Source organism: Miscanthus floridulus, chromosome 1 (assembly GCF_019320115.1).
Source record: "Miscanthus floridulus cultivar M001 chromosome 1, ASM1932011v1, whole genome shotgun sequence".
In the NCBI taxonomy this organism is placed as follows: Eukaryota; Viridiplantae; Streptophyta; class Magnoliopsida; order Poales; family Poaceae; genus Miscanthus; species Miscanthus floridulus.
Genome location: NC_089580.1, coordinates 63,813,450 through 63,822,941, shown reverse-complemented (window position 1 = coordinate 63,822,941; position 9,492 = coordinate 63,813,450). Strand labels below are relative to the sequence as shown.

General features: G+C 45.9%; 1 pseudogene; it reads right to left on the bottom strand.

Annotated features, from left to right (window-relative positions):
* Window positions 1-244: 244 nt before the first annotated feature.
* On the bottom strand, window positions 245-5,680 carry LOC136457941 (uncharacterized; annotated as a pseudogene).
* Window positions 5,681-9,492: the final 3,812 nt, after the last annotated feature.

Genomic DNA, 9,492 nt, shown 5'->3' with positions numbered 1-9,492 from the left:
CTCCGTGGCCTTGAAAAGTGTCCACGGTCGCAGTGCTAGTACCTCCGTGACAAGAAGTACCGAGGCCTACAGGTGCTTCCCATTGTCGTGCGTGTGGCCCATGTACGTCCATCGCCGCGCTAGTACCACAACCACAACGAGCTGTAGCACGCCGCAGCCTACGTGCTAGCCTTTGTCATGCAAAGATATTAAGTAGAAAACCACTAGCTCAAACAACTTACTTAAGTATAAAACAACAAGAGGGCTAGTGTCGACTTACTCCAAAAAAGTTGTTTAGTGTGTGCTCGTCCACGTCTGTCTTTGGAAACCGTTCGATCTCAATCACAGATTCCTTCAGCGTGTTGCCCTGCAAAAAAACAAATATTAATGCACTTAAAATCTGAAATTAGAATCTTACTAAAATTTTGATATTGAAATTACTAGTTCAAAATGCAAACTGAATTCGATAACTGAAATGACAACTTGGGACTCCTGGTACTTACTACAATAGCCTAGTATTACCTCCTACAATACTACTGCACTAATATTTGTGCTGCCTAGAACAACCCACCGAGGCAGCCGGTGTGGCATAAAGCTGAGTGCTGCACATCTTCTATAAGTTTGCCAATTAACGGAAATGAAATAACACATGCAAAAGCGAATTACTAAGATAAATGATATAGTCATCACCAAACTAATACAAATAGCAAGAATCATGGAAGATGTGCAGCCCCGGTCAGTCTGCCGTGCAAATCTCGAAAAAGGACTGAGAAGAAACTGTTCTGGACTCGGTCGAAACAGGGAGTGCGGACTGTCTGGGCCAACAGGGGCGGACTGTCCGCGGCCTGAAGAACGCGCAGATGTAGAACTGAAACGAGCAGAGGCAAATCGAGCGATAGCAGGCGAGCGGCTCCGGGCAGGGGCGAACAACACTTGGCTGAGCGGGATGGACGAGATGCTCAACGCCTGAGGCCTGCTGCTGAACGCTCGGCCACTGGTGAGTGCTCCCTGCTTGCTGGTGGTGACCGGAGACAATTCCGGTGCCCTGAATCAAGACCTGGTGCACCACGATGTCAAGCAAAGGCAGAACAGGAGGGAGCGAGGCTAGCTGCCAGCCACGAGCACCCACAGCAAGAACCGCTCAAGTGAGCTCGCTTGGTGCCTGAGCACTTAGCGTTTGGTAGTGCTGCCCCTGGGCTGCTGGACAGCTGCTCCTGCTCGATACAGTCATGAACACACTAACAGAGAAGAAGCAAGAACGAACAGAAGAAAAAGGAGCGACCAAAAAACTGATGAAAACAAAGCTAACACTTTTGGATATGGAACAAATAACAGTGATCGGCAAGTCTGAACATATGGATAAAAGTGATCTGCAGGTCTGAACATACATAACAGTGATATTTTCAGAACTGAAATCTCCAAAAACACATTCCCCACCAATTGAAATCACCAACATGGTGAGATCAACTACAGCAGTGAGTGAAGTCACAAATATTCACAAGTATTCAGTCCAAATTTTCAGACAAGCTGCAGCAGCAGCATCCAGTAAATATTCAGGTATTTTTTTTTCAAAGGATCACAGCAGTAGCATCACAGCAGCTAGCATCATAGTTCATAGCAGGATGACACTAACATGCTTAGTAGTTCATAGTTTTCAGAAAATTAGTGCAATGCCGAAACAGAAACCAAGTGAAATGCACAAGTACAGGTACCACTTGTCATCATTCAGTTCACTAGTAGAAAACAAGCAAAAATGCCATTTCACATTCAGACTCATACTATTAGGTAACATTTCACACTGTCATTTCCAGAATCAAACAGATACACTAGTTTTTAGAGAACATATACACTAGTTTTCAGATAACAATAGTAACTGGTGTCCTTTGACAATGACTGAAATTTCAGAAAAATAGCAGCTTACAAAATCAGCCACATAATCCGCTTCTCAGTCCTAAATGATTTGCAGAACTTTGCTTTCCCATGTATATCTAAATGATTTGCAGGCTCATTGACAAGTACAGGCCCAACAAGCCGTCGATGAACACCCAGCAAAGTCAAAAAGGCCAGAGAGAAAGTGTGGCCGTTAACAAGCACCTGCCTTTTCATAGCATGGTAACAGAAATTAAAAATGAAAGCTCTGCCTCAGCCAACTAATGAGTACTCCAGAGGAGCGGGCACCCGGTGTCTCTGGAGGAAGCTCTCTTCCAAGGAAGACTTCCACTCTACCTCTCCAACCAGCAGTAGTGCAGTGGCCGATAACTGGGCGGCCACTTATACTGACACCCAGGAACTTATGCGTGTCCTGAAGAGTAACGGTCATCTCACCGCAAGGTAGGTGGAAGTTGTGAGTCTCCGGCCTCCATTTACAAAACAAGAAAGAAGTACTACGGTTATATGCACATCGAGAACCAAAAATATAAATGGAAGTGAATCTGTTCATAATTTTGGTACCCGTCGACTAGAGCTGAGATCGCCGCGGGGTTGAAGGCAGGCAACCCATGGCGAACCTGGAACGATACAACGTGAAGTCCAGCCCTCTCAAGGAGAGGAGTGTACCTGTCGTCGTACCGCATGTCCTCGAACTTATCGTGGGTTCGAGGACGAAGAGGGTACAATTCCTACAAAGAATAGAAATTATTAGATTAATTCGTGAACACAAGTACATGTGCAGAGGAAAAATAACATGCAGAAGTAAAGTCGTTACCTCTCTCTCCGCGGTGAGTCATCCTCGGTGGCTCTCCTCGTAGTATGGCACCAGCAGGTGGAACGGCTCCATCCTACAAAATATAATGAGAAAGTACCGATTAATTTTATATGAACAAACAAATAACTTTTTGGTACTAGTAAATATGCATGTGAAACATTAGTTATTTTCATCTGACTAAGCGGCCAATGGCATGTACGTGAATTATGCCCAAGTCTACCACATTTGCCACATTGGTTCTGCTCGGGGTCAGTAAGAAAGGGGGTTGCTCTCTCTCGCCTTGTTCTACCGGAAACCTGGTCCATGACCATCTTGTGCCTCATCGTCTTCCGGGTTCCACATTTGTCCCAATGGGTACCTAGATCCGCAATGTATTTCGGCCCAGTGTAAAGTGGCCACTGACCCTCGTCCAGGAAAGGCTCGAAACAGGGAGACCAAGTCTATACAATGCTGTCAACAGTGAACTCCAACGGTATCTGGGTCTCGTAGGCAAAGTTGCGATGCTGAGATGCTGCAACATAATGAGAACAAGGGAAGTGGTATTGCCTGGTTTTTCCACATCGGCATGAGAAATTACTAAGTACCACAATATAACTCCTTGATGGCCGGACCTCACCATTGTACGTTGTACCACCCCTTTCTGTGACCTAGTACTTGCCGGTGCAGTGGTCAAAGCAATCGACGTCATGTGTGGCAGCCCTTTCCTTTGTCTTGTCGAGATGCTTCTTAGGTTTAGGTGACCATTTCTGATTATTACTCTGTAGTGCCATTGCTTGAGCATGTCTCTCGTTAAACCATGCAACTTGCCTATAAAAGGTGAATGATACAATGGCATTGACGGCCATGGCATGTATACCCTTGAGTACACTCTTAAATGACTCCGCTATGTTGCTAGTCTGAAACTCGTACCTCCATCCACCATCGTCGTAGGCTATTGTCCATTTCTCAGGTTCTCTCATCAATCCTCTTAGCCACTACCTACCTTCTGCATTTATTGCCATTTTTAGCTGCTCCAACTTCTCCTCGAAGAATGGCACCTCAAGCATGCGAGCAACCTCCTCGAATAGAGGAAAGTTGTCCTTCGTACTATCCTTCCGAAGTAAATTCTCTGTAAGATGTCGAGTGCACCAACGGTGGTGCAAAGGTGCATACCCCGGAATCTGCTCCTGTACGGCACTGAGTATGCCCTGGTGTCTATCAGATAGGACACCTCCTCCCTATGAGGGCCAACAACATGGATCCTAACAAGCCACAAGAACCATCCCTAGCTATCTTTGTTCTCCCTCTCCACCAAAGCGAAAGCCAAAGGAACCAATGTGTTGTCTGCGTCACACGAAATGGCTACCAAAAGTGTGCCTATGTACTTGCCAAGCAGAAAAGTACCATCAATGGATAACACTGGACGACAGTGCCTGAAGGCCTCGACGCACTGGGGAAAGCACCAGAATGCACGAAAGAATATCTGCCTCCCGTCCTTCCATTCATTCGGCTTCGGGATATACACGTAATGCATGTCTGGATTTGCTGCTTTCATTGCATTGAACATTGTAGGCAAATGCTCGTACCCCTCCTCCCAGTCCCCATATATCATCTTCCAGGCCCGTTGCTTTGTCCTCCATGTTTTCCCATACTTTATGTCATACTTAAATATCTCCTTAGTCATCTCCATAATTGTCTTGACCTTCAAGTTGAGCTGACCCTTCAAAGTTGTGTATAACTTTCTGGCAATGAGGGTAGAGGTCAACTATCTATGCTTCTGTTTTAGATCTGTCTAGGCACAAGTGTGTGGACCTAAAATTTTGGTGATCTTGAATTTCCCTATGGCCTTCAGTTTGCGAGCACAGACCCTCCAATTGCAATCTGCCATCTCACATACCACCGTGTAACGGCGCTCCACATGGGAGTGCCTCACCTTGAATGGTCTCTTACGCCTCATAGAATATTCCTGTAGCCACCTTCTTAAGGTGGGCAAGTCCTTGAAGACCATGCCCTTCTAAATTTCCACGCTATCATCGGCCTCAGGAGCCTCTAGCAGCTTGTCATCTCTTCCTTCTCTATAAGCATGTTGAGAATGACTAAGGTCACTGAATTCATGAACTAGTGGATCACGATCAGGACACAAGCGTCTGATGAGCTTCATTTCTTGTTCGCTCAAAGCTGTAACTGGCCGGTCATCATCAGAATCAACGGTCCTTGCTGTGCCGTAAGGCTCCGCATCATCCGCAATATCAGCATCTACACTGTTAGAGGCCATAAAGCCTGGGTCCACGTTGGTTGATGGAGGAACATGAGCACAACCATCATAATCAGGATTGTCTCCTGCATTTAAAGCACAAATATGGATAGCACTGAGACAAAGGAATAGAATGAACAAAGAATAAGGAAAGTAAAAGTGTTACTAAATCACTTACTAGGATGATTTTGGGTCAAAGGGATCTCCTGAGGGGCACCTACAACATCATCAGTCTCACATTCTGTACGAATACCAGGACATACACCAACCTCATTGGAGGCGGATTGAGCATCGAGCACCACAACCGCATCTTCCACATCCACCTCACGGTTGGGTAACATAGGCTCAGAGGGTATTAGATTCTCTGGTGCTGGCGACAACCCATGAGAGGGTGAATGAACATTAGGGGGTGAATACCCATGAGGGGTGGGATCATTGGACAACTTCCGCACAACCAAATCCAAACATTGAAACTCATTCTTCATGACAGTTTTGACATATTTGTCCCATTGAGCCTCTGATGCAATTGAGACCAACCACCTCAAAATTGTCCCTGACCTGCCATGGTGAAGTACCCCCTCAACTAAGATGGCATCTTCATTTGAATTGCATTTAAGCTCATCACGAGCCCTACCAAACAACTCACAAAACAATGGCTGATCATCGAATATCACTGGCACCCTTTGCTTTCCAACAAAACTTACATTCCAAAACTCATCTTCCTCCACACTTCCTCCATAATACAGGGTTACTACGTTGTCCATCTAGTTGGTATGCACAACACCCAAGTTATTACAGGTTTACATATAAAAGTTTCCGACTCTCTACCTAAATAAATAAGTATCTAATCTAAACCACCTATCTAACTACATCTACTACAAGTACTACCTATATAACTAAATTACCTAACTATCTAACTATCTATCTAAATTAGTTATATAAATATCTACCTAAATTAGCTAACTAAATTAGCTAATTAAACATCACTAAATCACTATCTATCTAAATTAGCTAAATAAACATCACTAAATCACTAAATAACTAAAAGCTTTACCAAACTACAAAACTATATAAAATAAATAACTACATTATCTAAACTAACTCAATTAAAAAAAACTAAAGAAAACAATTACCTGGGAGCCGATGCGTCACTGGGGCGGTCGGGTCACTGGGAGCCGAGGGAGCCACGAGAGGAGGCGCCAGTCCAACGGTGGTGCAAGGTCCGAGGCGGCGTCGACGGCCGGTGCGGCAGCAGCTCCGACGACGTTGCTTTAGTGTGGCACTGGAGTGCTCGGCGACAGCAGCTCTGGCGGGTCGGGTCGGCGGCGTTCCTGCGGCGTCCTCGTGAGCCACAGTGGGGGGATGGGCGGGGTAGCTGCCTGACTCAGACGCCGACGGCCCGTCGGCCGATGGGGACGCCGAGGAGGGGCAGGAGCCGCCCTCGCCGCCGATGCGCGTGGAAGGAGCTCTAGGGCGACGAGGGCGGCTGAGGGAACGGATGGGGGAGCGAGGGAGGCGACCGGTGCGTGGGGGACGGCGGGCGGTGAACTGCAGCACTAGAGCAGGTGCGGTCGACGGTGGGCCTGGCTCGCAGCGACGGTGAGAGGGAGAGGAGAGATAGAGAGCGAGAGAGGGAGAAAGAGAGCGCGAGAGAGCTGCAGCGGCCACACGATTGAATCCATGCTCGGTGCCAGAATACATGGCGCCGAGGTCGGCGCCAGAATACATGGCGTCGAGGTCGGCGCCAAGATCTGTGGCGCCGAGCTCGGCGCCATGTATTCTGGCGTCGAGGTACCTGCCACGTGAACGCCATCTAGGATACCCTGCTGTGCTCGGCCAGGCATCTCAGAGCCAAGATCTATGGCGCCGAGACATGTTACCTCGGCGCTGTGAGTCCTGGCGCTGACCGCAGGGTCTAAAGATGAGTTGAAGTCTCCCGGAGGACCAAATATAAATTTTCTTAAAAAAAGGCTAAATTATAAAAAATTGGGCGCGGCCGGCTTCAGCAGCCCCCGCACCACCAGCGTATGCCTTCGCGTATGGCGCACGCACGACGACTCCGCGTAACTAGGGATAAAAACGGTACAGATATTTTCCGACTGTATTCGAAACCGAATCCATTTAGAGGTGTTGAGATCTGTCCGTATCCGAGTCCGGATATCCAACATCCGATACCGTATCCGTATCCGAATACTCAAATCGCATATTTATGATGTTGATATCCAATCGTATCCTATTCGACATAGTTGACACTATCCGTATTCGAATTCGAATCCGGACAGAAATATGAAAACAAATGTAATATCGATGATATCCATCCGTATCCGATCCGTTTTCATCCCTACGCGTAACACGTGTACGCGCGCGCGGATAGTTCATGCGGAACCGCCGCATCCGATCAAACGACGGCGCGGACCGTGCGCGTGACGACAACTGCTTAATTAGCACCGTCTCCGACTCGGTGACTCGACGCGTTTCTCGCCTGCGCAAGCTCATCAATCGCCGCAGTTTGGTTTAGTACCATACCGGAGCATTTCGCTGGACGCGACCAGCTTAACGACGTGCCCGTACAGCTACTCGTTCGCCGGGCCTCGTAGCGATGGCCCACGTCATCCCAACTTGGGGCAAAGGTGCTGGCTCGGCGGGGCGCAGAGCATCGCAGAGACGGGATCCGACGTCCTCGGCTCACTATAGGTTATCTGGTGTGACTGTCGCGATCGTAAATCCGGATGGTCTGTACGTAGAGGGTGGCTCGCTCCGTCCTTTGCTCGCTCTCCATCGAACCAGCACCTTTTATGATGTTTTTTTCTTTGGTGTGCTCTGTTAATTTTCCCCGTGTTTTTCTATCACAAGCTATGGTGTTACCGCCACCATTATCTGGTGTGACGGTCGCGATCGTAAATCCGTACGATCTATACGCAAAGGGTGGCTCGCTCTATCCTTTACTTGAACTAGTACAGAAACAAGCTATATTTTTGGTTGGAAAATCCCTTCAGTCTCGTTTTTTCAACTGAGAGCACGAATCCGAGACTAAAAAGCCCCTCTTTTAGTCCCGATTTCTTGCCTGGGATTAAAGGTAGACCTTTAGTCCTGATTGGTAATACTAACCGAGGCTAAAGAGGCCTCCTGACCTAGCCACATGGGTCGGCCCTTTAGTCCCAGTTGGTATTACCAACCAGGACTAAAGGTTTTCTTTTTTGTTATAAATGTTATAATATGGTAGCTGTTGTTTGGTTTTTTTCTGTTATAATATGGCTGCTGTTTGGTTTATTGTTATAAATGTTAGATAAAAAGTTGTGGTAGCTGTTTGGATTGCAGCCGCATGTTAGTCAAAATGGCCCATATACATTCTCACTAGAAAATGTTTGAATAATCGCTTAATAATGTTTACTAAAACAGTAGCACTAGAGCAATATACTATCAGCTTCTAGCTTTTACAAAATGAACAGCCAATCACTACAAAATCAACAGCCAGCCTTCCATTCTTCATGACGAGACAGTCCTTGCCTTCCATTCTTCATGATCAGATAGTCAAAATAAGGCCTAGTTTAGTTCCCAAAAATTGTCACCCTAAACTATCACATCGAATCTTGCGGCATATGCATGGAGTACTAAATATAGACGAAAAAAAACTAATTGCACAGTTTGGTTGAAAATCGCGAGATGAATGTTTTAAGACTAATTAACCCATGATTCGCCATAAGTGCTACAGTAACTAGCATGTGCTAAAGATGGATTAATTAGGCTTAATAAATTCGTCTCGCAGTTTTCAGGCGAGCTATGTAATTAGTTTTTTTATTAGTATCCGAAAACCCCTTCCAACATTCAAAAACATCCAATGTGACATCCAAAAATTTTTATTTCGCGAATTAAACACACCCTAACACATGCAAATGTTCAAAAGAAAGATAAAATTAGTAATATAATAAACTAAAATAGCTTGGAATACAAATGTACCGTATGAGCTAATTTTATCAACAACAAAAAAAATTATAACACCACATGCCAAATCTGAAGATTTCCTATATATTAGTTAACAAAAATATTATCTATTCGATAGCAATCTTGCCTAGATTAAAGAAACGAAGCATATGCAATGATTTGTCCATATATACTAAAGAAAGGAAGCACTAATTAGCAAGAACCAGATGGATTTACCGCATCTCTGTATGGATTTATTCTTACAAAAATCGATGGAAAGGGAAAAATGGAAATGCCTTCTCTGGCGGCTGCAGGGGTTGCTACGCCTGAACCTTCTTCCGCATAGACTGGATCTGCATGAATCACCACCACGAGATGGATGAATCTTCACCTGGCTGATTGATTTGCCTCGGTTGTGGCTTTCGATTCCACATCCACAAGATCACATCATCTACAAGACCAAAAATATATTTTAGATCTACACAGATGGGGAAAACTAGAGATTAAAAGATGATAACAAGAGAGAAGATAAGAAGCTGCACAAGTTCATCACCTGTGTGAACGGAGAAGACACCCGTGCTCAGCGGGTAGGACGGTTCTTGTATATAGGAGGGGACCTTTAGTCCCGGTTGGAAAGCAACCGGAACTAAAGGTC